Raw genomic sequence first — 14381 nt, forward strand, 5'->3', positions numbered from 1 at the left:
ATTGAAATAATTGAGTTAGTTTAAACTCAGTGTTTCTATGGAATGACAATAGATCCTTTTTCCAGTATTTCATTTTCTACTCAGTACTCTTTTCACATTCCTTTAAAAATGTGTCTACTCCCAAATATCCTTTCTTGATGATGGCTCATAAAGTTTCCTCTGATCCTGAGGACTCCTCTAAACCAGTCATACTTAGTCACCATGCCCACTGGATATTTCCATTTGTATGTTCTGCTGTCTGCCTAAGATGAATTAAACTTTTCCTGAACTCAAAACTAGGTTCCTTTCCTTTCTGAAACCTATAATTCAACCAGTAGCATCACTTTATTCTTTTAGTAATTTCAATGTAAAACCTTGTATTTACCATTAATGTACTATGAAAATGTTAGAATTGGTTGATCATCAAATCATCTTGGCTCAACGCTCTCTTATCTACTTATTAAAAGTATGTTCCACCATACTTGGTGGTTCATGCCTGTTCCTGCCTCTATTCCTTAGACTGGGTTAAGGAGTAGGATACAGTATCCCCAAGTGTCTGTAGTTTTGGGTTGGTTTTTTTTTTTTTTTTTCATTTCTCCATATAAACACATGGGCTCTTTTTAAGGTTTTGCTTTGCATTAGTTCTAGTCTTCATGGAGATATAAATGGGTTTGTAAAATATTTATCTACAGCTACTGTGAATGAAATGCATTCATTTCTATTTCAGGTAGCACAAAATATTCAGTAGATAGTTTATAGAGTGAAAAAAAATGTAAGTGCATCTCTAAAATTTGTAAATCATTTATAATTCAGAAAATCTTCTGACAGATTTTGTTTTTCATATTTTTACACATGACAAACCAAATTTGATCACTGTCTACAATATTGTTCCAGCTGTGGGATTCCTTTAGGAGCTCTGGCTCTTCAAAGCATGAATGACAGCCTTTCTGAATGGAAATCCTCACCTTCAGGATTTATAGTACACTGACATATGTTTCATAATAATCCATTTCCTTGCACTAATCAGTGGTAGCTCCCTATTTTACTACACTTTAAGGGAGGGGCACTGTTTTCAAATAGATCCTAGCAAAGGTGTTGCATTAAGTAAGTTTGTCAAAACTTTGGTGTTTTGTTCTATTATCAAAACATTGAAAAGAAAAGCTGCATAATGAGAGTAAATACTGGCAAATGACATATCTCATTAAGTAACTGTATCCAGAATATACAAAGAATTCTTATAGCTTAATAATACAAAAAACAATCCAATTCTTAAAAATAGGCAAAATATTTGAAACAGATACTTCACCCAAAAAGATAATGATAGCAAGTAAGCATATGAAAATATACTAACAGCAGACAAAGTAAAACATTATGATTTGTCCTGCACACCTATGGGAATGTCTAATATGTGCCCCACCATGTTTGTGTGTTGGTAAAAAAGTAGATTAACTGGAACTCATTATGTACTTCTGGAGTGTCAAATGGTACAATCATTTTACAAAATTGTTTATTCATTTTTTTAAAATCTGAAACATGTATCTATGTATGATCCAGCCTTTCCATTCCTAGGAATCTACGTAAGGGAAAGGAAAGCATATGTTCACATGAGCTTTTTTTATAATAGCCCAATAGTGGAAAAGACCAAAATGTTCTTCAACCTGGAAATAGATAAATTGTGTTATATTCATATCTGGACAGTTACTCAGTAATAAAAAGGGATGTAGTAAGTATGTTGAGTGAAAGAAGACAGACATAAAGAGTTCCTACTATATACTTCTATTTATATAAAATTCTTGAAAATATATACTAATCTCTAGTGACAAAGTACAGATGTATACAAAGAAAGATCACAAGGGGCCACAGGGAAACTTCTGGAGGCAATGGATATGTTTAAAATCTTGATTGTAGTGATAATTTCATGGGTGTTTATATGTGTCAACCTTATCAAATTTTATATTTTAAATCTATGCAGTTCTTTATATGCCAGTTATATGTAAATAGAGCTGTCAAAAGGGGAGAAGAGGAAACAGAATGACTTGCTTTTTTAAAGAATAAAAATATGGATTATTGCTGCAAGTGAAAGACTCAATTATTCATGCACTCATTTAATATACATCTATTTAGGACTTATTAACTTATAGGCACTATTGGAGTTACCAGGAATGTATCCAGGAAGATCAGGTGAGGCTCTCACCACCTCAGAAATTAAATCCCACAGGGAGCAGAGAAGACACACTCACCACAGACACAATTGAATCTGTGTCATTGCCAGGAACTGTGAAGCAGATGGAGGAGGGGTTGCTACTTTAGTTTTGATGGTCAGGAAAAATCTCAGGTGACATTTGAGCAGAAAACCTTTTTCATAATATTATGTCTTCATTTCATATCTTTATAATTCCACGTTTTAAAGAATTTGTATAGCAAAGTAATGTTCTGAAGAGTAACTGTTAATTCTTTGACCTTTTATGTGATTCATCTCCTAGATCTTAAAGAATTTAAGAATTTGGGAGTTTGTTGGTGGTAGAAGTGACCACTGGAGAGCTAAGGAAAATATATATAAATTAAAGGCCTGTGAGATTTCTAAAAGCCAAATACCAATTAGAAAACCAGTTTCAAATTAGAATCATCTCTCATAATCACCACTCTGAAGGGAATTATCCTGCCCCACAGACTAGAGCATGTAGCTTAGCTCCCTTTCATTTTGCAGCTGAACCTAAGTATTCTGTTTTTATTTACCTTTTTTTTGGTCTGTGCTGATTTTTTACATGTTGAAATCAATGCTTTCATAACAATGAACAATGATGACATCTCTATATTATCATATTGGCCCATTTGTGTTATTATCTATTTGTTCACCCATCCAGCATGTGAAATACCCACTGTACACTGAGCACGGACTACGTGCAGCATGGGGCTATGTCAATGAACTAGACAAACCTTGAACCTGAATTTTTCTACCACTAATCAATAAGAAGGGGAATCAAATGAGGTCTTGATTTCAAAGTGAAGTTGAAGATACCCTCCTATTATGGAGTGTCCTCAGTGACCTTTCTGCCTGCAGGCACTTCTCCACCCCCCATCCCCCAATGTCCTGAATCTAGTTCTTTGGAGTTAACTGAACTTAGTCAAATCCTTGTTCTATCCCATACTTCAAATTCCTGAAAAAATATTGTGAGATATTTCAAATACAGTAAGGTTTACGTAATAAAATATAAACCCAGCTTCTGAAGTGAAACATTATCAATAAATTGACATCTATGTACCTGACCCTCTCATCTCTCTCCTAACTATATCCTCTTTGAAAAGAAGTGACTTCCATCTCACATCTGATGTCTGCCAACCTCAGACACCCCTTTACACTTTTACTACATATGTATACATACATAGAAAAAGTGTGTACAGTGCTGCTTGTGTGTTTTTAAACTCTGTGTAAAAGACATTAGACTAGGTATTCTGGAAACCAGATTTTCCTACAAATGTGAAAGATCCCTTTCTGTTGATATATATAAAGCTAGTTTGGCCACTTCTTTACTTATATTCTTCCATCAGCATGTGAATATTCCATAATTTATTTCTACTATGGTTAGTATAAATATGGTTAGTATATAGGTGTACTTGGAAATGGAATTGCTGGATCATCAAACATGCAAAACTTCCATTTTGCCGATGTTAACCAAATATTCTGCCCAAATGACTGTAGCCTTGTACATTACCATTAGTAGTGTATGAATTCCTATTTCCCACATTCTCACTAATCTATATATAAAAATGTTTTCAATACAAAGAGTGTGAAATGGTACTTCACTGTGGTTTGAATTTACTTCCCTATTACCAGTAGAGTTGAACATCTTTTTGTGTCTATTGGTCATTTGGTTTTCTCTTCTATGAATAATTTTTGCCCATTTCTTCAAAGTGGCTTCAATCAGAATAATTCACTTTTTGATCTTCTCCGATTTTAAATTCATTAAAATTTTGATAGTATACACTTGAACCTTTTGAAGTCTCCAAATACATATGTAAAATTCTCCTTAACACTTCTGTCCCCAACTGACCAGTTTTCCTATATTCAATAAACTCTTCTTCACACTTGAAAACTGTAAGCAATGCACAGTTTTGTTTCCTTAATTCTGTATGAGCATTGAGAATAAGGGTATAGTAGCTTGTGTAAAATTTGGGGTCGTAAGGTAATTTTTTGAAGGAAAATAGAGATCAAAACCAATCTAGGAGCTTTTATTACTCTTGAACAGAGAGATAATAATAATGGATGCTTGCATATCATAGAGAAAATTAATAATAGAAAGTGTCTTACCATAGGGTGGCTCAGACTAGGATGGTTTTTGAGAACAATTGTCCCAAGAGCCATTAGCTTATGGGGTGAACATCTGTCTTTATGTAGGTAATAAATATTTGAAGTATATAGAGAAAAGGGAATCAGCACCTGTTCACCAAATGTTTCTTATGAAGCCTTGTCAGTTAAGCATAAGGCTAGATACTGCATTAAGGTTCGCTGACATAATTAATATACTGTATTTATTAACTCTTTGTATTTATAAAATGGTTGTTATGTATGGAATACTTTATACATTAGTTCATTGGGTTTCTAAACACTCCCAATAGATTGTTAAATCATTTCACAGATGAGGAACCTGAGGTTCATAGTGGGAATAGTCATAATTCTCCATGCTGTCATCTTCAACCATCTTCTTCTGGCTATCAGAAGGGAGAATAAGTTACTTTTTGGTAGCAACCTTCTGGTTTACTACATACAAAATAAAATAAAATAAAGCTGAGATATAGGTAACTTGTGAGTAATTTTTGTTTCTACAAGAAAAATTATTTTAAAAGATAGGTCTATGATCCTAGCTTCTCAGCCAAAATGAAACATCCCAAGGACTTTCTTTTTTCCCTAAAATATTCCCAGCTCTCTCTAAGGTCTCCACTCTCAGAGGCCATAAAAAACAGGCTGACATGAAGTCTAGTGGTCTAACTGCCAATGCTAGATGGTAAATTGCCCCTGGAATAAGTTTCTCATATGAAAAATTCAATGTCTTTTATAAAGTTATTAATCATTTGTTTTAAAAGGTGACATGCATCCTCTGAAACTCTTTGTGCTTTCAGCAGAATGAGTCCAAGCCAAGATTTTGTATTTTTTTTTTAACTCCAGTTGAGAGTTTTACTCACCCTTGAAGCTCCCATAGCCACTAATCCACAGAAGCTCTTTGCTTCTTTGAAGTTTCTTTTTGCTTCAGACTTACAGAGTTTTAGACAAGTTTGGCTTCAGGAGACCTTCAAATTGTTCTCTGCCCAGGTTGTGACCTCTTTGTGTGGTGGTTGAGGCCTTGGCTGAAATTTCCTGGGGAGGACCAAGTTGCTGAGGTCCAAGGCGGAGTGAATAAATGTTTCCATCCCAGGAAGAAGGTTGTGAAAGGATCTTCTGTGTGTGTGTGTGTGTGTGTGTGTGTGGGCGCACGCGCGCAAGTGTGCGCACACACAGAGGAGTGGGTATGTGTGTGTATTGGTTTAGTTTTGTTGAAATGATCCCACAAGATGTATACTGCAAAAGTTTGCACTGAGTATGTTGTAAAAATTACATTTATCAGATCCAGAAATAACTTGTTTCAACGTGGTAATGACTACACAATAGTTTTCCTCTCTGTATCATTATTTTCCCATGTAATTATTAGCTAACTTGAGATAATGATGAAATAATCTTCATAAATGATCTAATAAAAAAATAGTGTCATGCCAAATTGACTGTGAGCAGCAATGAAAAAGTAGCACATGAAATTGGTTAAGTGTATTACCCACAGTTCCCATTACTGTATTCAGCCATCTCGCCTTACGATGCACTAATATTTCTCTTAAATAGGGTCACGGATCATTAATTTCCTGGCCTTGAAATCTCTTATTATTAAAAGTGTTACCTAGCAACTTTTAGACATTGAAGTTAATCCAAATAAGAAAAGCCAAAAGGTCTGTTGGTCTGTTCACTCTTATTGTAAAAAACTATTGATGTCCTGTGCTGGAATATTTTCATTTGCTTTCTTAGAATTATATTGTCTTGACTGGGTTAGGAAAAAAGGAATACAATGTAAGTTTCCTTGGCTCCCATAGATCAGGGAACAAATCACAAACATATTGATGTTCATCCCATGTGTCCGCCTCACTAGTCTTCATACATGAAAACGATTTTCTTCTCCAAATGTTGAAGTCAGTGTTTAAAATGACACATGCTATCAAATGTCTGGTTAGTGGGTGTAGTCAGCCTACACAAGCCTATAGCTTTCTTTGCAGGTATGATTCATTGCCTGTTTTTTTTTTTTTTTTTTGATTGTTGTTGTTGTTGTTGTTCTTAAAAGCAGTCAGATTTATTTTTATTACTACATGCTAATTGGGAGAGACACAAGAACTATCCAGATGAAAGCCCATATTCCACTGTGTTCCTGTTATGCTTTAAGACTCACTTCCATTAGGGTATCATTCTGTACCAACTCACATTTATGCTTACATCTAAGACTGGCTTTGTGGGCATGTGACTGTGCAGTGGCACAGGGTATGTACCTAGCAGGGACTGGCTCTTGGTTTTAATGCTTTGTTCTGGCTCCCTTGAAATTCCTATTTTTTAAAGAAGGGGCATGCTCTGCATTTCCAGTTATCCTACAGTTCACTAATTATGGAACTGATCCTGCTTACAAGTCAATCTTCTCTACTGGAAATGAGCTATTTGAGGGAAGGGCTTGCATTTTCAGGTCCAGTTCAATGTATGGATTGAATTTCACAGAAGTGTAATAGCAAACATTGGAATCAGTTTAAGCGTGTAATAAATAAATGATTTATTTTAACATAACACATTAAGTATTCATCTACATCATTTTGTGATAAGGCAAATGTTTATAAAAGAACTATAGAGTTATATTTAAATCAATTATTTTTAGTATACAAATACATTAAAAAGTGGGAACACACCAAAATGTTCAAAGTTTACTCTTTTTTTGGTTCCAGGGATTGAACCCAGGGGTACGTAAACACTGAGCCACATCCCAGGCCCTAAAATGTTCAAAGTAATGCTTTTTTTGAGAGAAGAGATCATAGATAGTTTTAATATTCTTTTTTGAATTTTTATATTTTAAGATGATATAACTATTTTTTATTTTGACATAATAATTGTACTTATTCATGGAGTAGTGTGTGATATTTTGATAGATGTATACCATGTGCAGTAATCAATTCAGCAAAATTATAACTATTCCCTTAAATGCTTATCATTTCTCTGTGTAGGGAATATTCAAATTCCTGTCTTCCAGGAATATAAATTATTGTTAAATATAACCACCCAACTGTGCTCTAGAAAACTATAACTTAATTCTTCTAATTGTAGTTTTGTATCTATTAACCAACATGTCTCTATCTCTCCAACCTCTATTGGCCACCTTTCTACTCTCTACTTGTATGAAATCTACTTTGTTGGCTTCCACACGAGAGTGTGTATCTGTCTTTCTGTGCCTGGCTTATTTCACTTAACAATGACTTTAAGTCCCATTCATATTGTCGTAAGTGACAATATTTTATCCTGTTTACAGTTGGATAGTATTCCATTGCACGTCTGTATCATATTTTCTTTACCCGTTCATTAATTGATAAATTAATTGCTATTAAATTGATAAAATCCAATCTCATTGAAAATGGTAGTAGAACCTTTCCATGCGTTAGCTGTAACTTTAACACTTTGTATTCCAATTAGCCCATGCTTCTTTGCACTTCTGTTTATATTATATTATTTCATGCTGCTTGAAGTCATAGACCATGTATTTTTCCTATGTCCTCCCTCTCAACGAATAGTATGAGACCTGGCATCTTGTAAGACATTAGGAGTGTTTTTAAAGCAAATATGGATTATGCACAGTCAGGTCTTATATATCTTAATGTAAGTTATATTGCTTGGTATTTAATGTTAATTTATGCTTTATAAATGCTTTTAAAAGAGATTAAGCAGACACACATTTTGATGTCAAATATCAAACAAGACAATAGAAAGATGAGTTTGATTTAGTTTCAGTAGACATTTGATCCTAGAAGAATTGCCTTTGTCAGACATGTTTATACACCATTGGGTTACCAGAGACAGTGAAGGAGAGAGAGAAGAGAGAGGGATGGAGAGAAAGAATGAGAATAAATGAGAATCTAGGAAGGAGAAAGAATAGAACCAGGACCTATTGAAGTAAGTCCATACAGGAGTATGAAACTGGCCCCACTCAAAAGTCCTGGCACTTTGGGTAAACTCAGGAATGTCAGATTTAAATTGAATACACTTTGAACTTGGGCAGTTTGAGCTCACCTGGAAGAATGTAGAGGGACTTGCTCAGATAATATCAGAACAAAAATTTATGCAGGGCAGGTGAGGGATGAGGCTGAGGGAATCACTCCTGCTCTTCTTGGCCTAGGTCCTGATTTCCTATAACTCCATTGCCTGGGGAGCCCAGACCAAGCTCTGGATATGCCTTAAATTTTAATCAACCTTCAGCTAGACTTATTTTTAATATACTTTTATATTAAATAATCCAAAACTCTAACAGAATCATAGGAAAATTTTTGGTAGCTTTTCCCCCAGATTATTCTGGAATGTGTTTGGATTGGCATTTAAGTACCAGTTTTATTTGTCTCTGAGTGTAAATCAAAGAAATAATCATTTCTGGAGAGATTCAGACCCAACTACCTCCAAAACATCCTGAGTAGAGATGCAGCCAGTAGAATGTCATATGTTTTAGTTCATTTTGATAAAATACTGTTTGTTTAAACATCAAAAAAATGTTTTAAAATAAATCGTTTCACACTAAACTCAAATCAGTATTGCAGAGGAAAATATATATATATAAAGTCTAAGAAAACATATTTAATAATTGGTGCCAATTTTTAGATGGTGGTCTTTTGAATTTTCCAAATTTCCTAATTAGGGTGTAGCAAATTTAATGACAAAGGACTCCACACAAACACCTAATTACAGTGGAGCACCACTGATATTGAGGAGCTTAAAGAAAGGGTAACTAACATACCATCCATTTTGTCTGTTGCTACTCCACAAAGCACATCAGAGTTCAAAACTATAAGATGAAACACATTCGGCTAGCCAATTTTCAAAAGCTCAGCAGCCTGTGTTTTGGAAATGCACTAATTTAAATTTAAAGACACGTATTTAATGTTTCCCCTTTGTAGGTTTTCAGCAGCATACACACATGGAGTCGCCATCTGTTTTCAGCCTGATTCATTACCAGTTCTTCCCCATGCTCTCTGTACTATCAGATCAAGAGGGTGGACATAAATTTGGCCACCTGGGCACTGGTGCCATTAACGTGCACCGCGCCCCACCCTCCCCACCACACATTTCTATAATCTGTAAGTGGTTTTGCTTGGAGCTGTACATTGATGGGGACTCTTTTTTTTTTTTTTCATTTGATCAACGTTGATGCTGCATAAGCTCTTAATAATGCAACCTCAGAACAAACTAGAGAACATCGAGAACCTTCAGGAATTGTTTTACCTACAAATTCACGACAAAATAATTTGTGTTTTCAGAGACACACACAAACTGGCAGCACCAAAGGCGCAGGGGTAGAACCAAGGGAGAAAGAGACAACACAGGATGCTGGACTTGCTGTTTTAATGAACCTGTGGATGATAGTGCTCACTGTTTCTTTATAACTGAGTACAGCGCATGATTGAAAATGGGCAAGTCCAACTTTTCTCATTACAAAGAAAACCTGTAGCAATTCATCTCAGGTCACTTAGTTCATTGCAAAATTGTCACACTTAAAACAGATGTTCTACTCCTCTAATTAAAACTTCCACTGTGTATACCACTTTGTAAACTACATGGAATTGGGAACTCATCTGATAAATTGAGAGTCAATTAAAAGAGATAAACTGCCCTGATTCCTTTTTACTACCTCTTTAAACACTGAGCAAGATCACAGAAGCACAGTTATCTTCAAAAAACAATAGGAAATAATTATTAGTGTAATAATCACATCTTTTAGAGAAATTTAATATTGTAACTGAAAAAAATATTAACAAATAATATAAACTTTATCTTCTTAACCCTCACAAGAATTTTCTTGTAGGATTCTAGGCTGGTTCATATTTTAATAATTACAAAAATCTATAAGAAAACATTCGATCATTAATATAATCCTCTCAATTGACCAAATATTTACTGAATATTTACTGTATATATGATTGATTATATTGATCAAAAAGAATATAGAACATGGGCCCTTCCTCCAAGGGGTTTACAGTCCAGTTAGTGGAACAAAAAAATACTCAATTGCTGAAGAAAATTTAAGGTATTTTATTTGAAAGTATTGCTAAGTATCAAATTATATTCACTATAGAAATTCAGAGGAGAGTATCAATAAACGACAAGTCAGGAAAGTTAGGCCACATCAAAGAAGTGATTTTCCCTTGTGAAAGATGGTATATTGGTTTGTTAAGTTGCCCTAAAGGAAGAGGACAGACTGGATAGCTTAAATCCCAGGAATGTATTTCTCACAATTCTGAAGACTGACAGTCTGAGACTCCAGGGTGTTGGCATGTTTGGTTTCTCCAGAGGCTTCTGTGCTTGACTTGGAGACAGCCATCCACATCCTCATATGGCTTTTCCTCTATGTGCCCAGATTCTCCTTGTCCCTTCCCATTCTTTTTTTTTTTTTTTGTCATTATGTATGGACAGAATGCCTTTATTTTGTTTATTTTTTATGTGGTGCTGAGGATCAAACCCAGTGCCTTACACTGTAGGATTAGGCAAGCGCTTTGTCACTGAGCTACAACCCAGCCCTCTTTTCCCATTCTTATAGGGATACTCGTCCTGTTTTATTGGGAATTCATCCTATGACCTCACTAAATCCTAATTACTTCCATAAATGTCCTGTATCCATATACAATCACTTTTTTAAATCTTATTTTTGAAGTACTAGGGATTGAAGTACCAGTAGCATTCTACCACTGGACTACATCCCAGCCGTTTTTGTTTTTTGTATTGAGACAGGGTCTCATTGCCAAGACTGACCTCAAACTTGCCATTCTCCTGCCCCCATCTACTGAGTCACTAGAATTATAAGCATGCACCACCATGCCCAGCTCAAATATAATCACATTGAGAACTAAGGCTTCAACAATGGATTTTGTTGAGATTGAGATTGGGGCCACAGTTCAGTCCATAAAAAGATGGGATTTGAATGGAGCTATGTTTTGTGGTGAGGGTGGTCAATGATATGATATGAAAAAATACAGCCTCAACCTCATTAATAGAATAATTATAAGCCATCACTAATACCATTTCATAGTTTGCCTCTACTTGTTGCATAGAGTAGGCATATGGAGATAATTTGTAGTGATGGTGTATTTTCTTGACCTACTGGTATTATACAAATCTCTGAAAAAGTTTAACAACAAACTGTATTATCATTACTAGAATATTTATCAATCTGTCACTGGAGATACTTCATTTAAAGTAGATGTACAGGGGCTGGGGTTGTGGCTCAGTGGTAGAATGCTGGTCTCACACATGTGAAGCCCTGGGTTCAATCCTCAGCACCACATAAAAAATAAAATAATTAATTAAATAAAGATATTTTTAAAAAGTAGATGCACATGTATTTTAATTCTAAATTTATGTGATTATATTGCTCAAATAATTTGATTTTTCTGCTTTTCTTTACTACTGATCAGATTTCAATTAAGTAAGACAGTTTCTTGATCTCTAGAAAAAGCAAACCATAAAACTGCATTACAGAGAAATCCACAAAGTTAACTAAAAACCCCATAATATCAATGACTTAATACAATAAATATTCAAGTTTTGCTTGCGCAAATTCTGATTAATCTTGGGAAGCCATGCAAGGCATCTATTTTCAATTCAGTAGCTCAAAGATCCAGGCTTTTCTGCTCTGGCGGTCTTGGCCGATGGAAAAAGAGATCATAGAGGATGTATATCTGCTCTTAAGTGCCCAACCCTGAATTGACACATAACTCCCATCCCAACCCCAGTGCATCCCCAGGACCCATATAACTCAAAAGGACTGAAAATTGGATGTTCCTTGGTGCATCAGAGAGAACAGGCTGTGAATAACTGAAAGAAGTTTCTACCACACTGAGTCCTTCCACGTAGTTTATGTAGAGTTGAGCAAACAGGACAAGCATGTGTAATAGGGAACAAGATTAGGAACACATTTATGTAATTTTAAAATGGAATGCAAGTATTTAGAACTTTCAGTGTCCCATTTTACACAGAAAACTGAAAAAAGTACTCTTACCACCATCTTGCTTTCCTGTTAAATACCATGATTGTGTGCACGTGCAATATATAACTCTGTTCAAACATGTATGCTCTTACATCAGACAGCTGCTACCAGAGTAACTCAATAATTACAAGTTTAAAAATCCTCATGTTGAAAATTACAAACCCAAGGACCTGTAATTCACAGAATGCTTGTTTTGCTGCTCACTTGATATGTTTTATTGAATTTGAAAGAAATAAAGGAAAATTCTTTGTAGGGTCATTGAGATAATTATTTCATCATAAATGTAGATGAAATTGGTAGGTGATATGGTAACCTGAAATTAAGTATCATTATCACATTTATGTGAAGAGTAGTTTCCAAACCTTTTAAGTATTGACATATTTTCAGTGCTTTCTACATCGAAACCATTTTCAAGAGATTACAAACCATCATTAAGTTGCACTGTTGGAATATACAATAGGAAATAAATTTGAGAAGACCAAAACCCTCAATTATTACAAATTTTTGTTAATTGTCCTTCACTTTTCCCACGATTTTTATTCTGAAACAGAGGGAAGGAAACTCTGTAAGCTTTGAATCCCAACTCTTCTTGATCACTCTTAGTGACAACCAGCATTTGATTTTCCTCCTTGGACACTTTTTCACTATCGCTTTATGTTGTCTCATGCTCTGGTTATTACTGAAGGTTTGAGTGTCTGGAATTATATTATCTTTCCTTTCAACATTCTCTCCTTGGGTCACCCCATAGAGTTCCATGAGTTTAAGCACCATCTATATACTGATATATCCCAAAATTTTAGCCCTGACCCCTTCCTTAGACTCCAGATTGATATCCAGCTTTCTTCTGTTTCTGCCTAGACATCCCACTCATCTCAATCTTAGCATATGAGAGATGACTTGGCTTATTCTCTAGTCTTCTTCATGTTCCCTAAATGCCCTACTGCTTAGGACAGGAAACCTAGGGGACATCTTTGATTTCTTCTCTTTCTTCACTCCACATTCAATTAAGCAAGTCTTTTTTAAAATATTTTTTAGTTGTAGTTGGACATAATACCTTTATTTTATTTATTTTTATGTGGTGCTAAAGATCGAACTCAGTGCCTTGCACATGCTAGGCGAGCACTCTACCGCTGAGCCATAATCCCAGCCCTCAATTAAGCAAATCTTGAGGACTCTTCTGCCAAAGTATGAACTGGATCAAACCACTTCTCTTTCTTTTCTACAATTCACTAGCTCATGTTAATAATATCACCTGATTATTGCAATAACTTGCTATCTTGTGTCTCTGTGTTTCAGTCTGAAAATCCATCTTTTACACAGCAAACCAAGTGCCAAGTGCACAAGAAATCAGGGTGCATCACTCCTTTAAGTCTTCCAATGCTATTCCCAGAACTTAGACTAAAATCCAAGCTTTCATGGTCCTTCATTATTCCTGACCTTATGTTGGTTCCCATTTCCTCCTGACTGTACTCCAAAATTTCCTCTCTTTTGTCTGTACTTTGATCATCCTGACCCTGTTTGCTCCTCAGGACCTTTGCACTAGATCTTTCCAGTATCTGTGCTGTTATTTCCCAGATTTTCATATGCTTGTCACTCAGGCGTCATGTCAAAGGAATACTTCCCCAGAGATGCCTACCTTACATGCCTGCCTTTATTATGTTACATTTTCTGACTCCATAGAAGTCCTCATGATAATACCAAACATTGGCCTAAAAAATTACCTATCAGTCAATCATTATCTGTCATCATTATCTACAAGGTTTTATACTTAAAAGGCATTTGGTGCATACTCAATTTTCTTAGGCTAATACAGAACATGGGCACCAAACACTAATAAGGAACATGTACTAAGATAAGGGGAGGCACAATGAAGGAAGTATGGGTCCCATAAGCACAGTAAAGAATGCTGAGAGCCATTGCCAAGTAGGAGTGACGCATGGCAATTTCTTTGTCAGCCTACCCCATGTTGCTTAGAGGAAGGACTCTCCATTGTGGAAATGGGCTTGCCTTTGGACCCAGGTCATTTGCAGTGACACTGCATGTATGTTTGCGTAAGGTGACCCTGCTCAAGGACCAGGGTGGATCCGGGTTTAGGGCGGTTCCAGGTTT

This window comes from Marmota marmota, unplaced genomic scaffold (assembly GCF_001458135.2).
Source record: "Marmota marmota marmota unplaced genomic scaffold, marMar, whole genome shotgun sequence".
Taxonomy (NCBI): domain Eukaryota; kingdom Metazoa; phylum Chordata; class Mammalia; order Rodentia; family Sciuridae; genus Marmota; species Marmota marmota.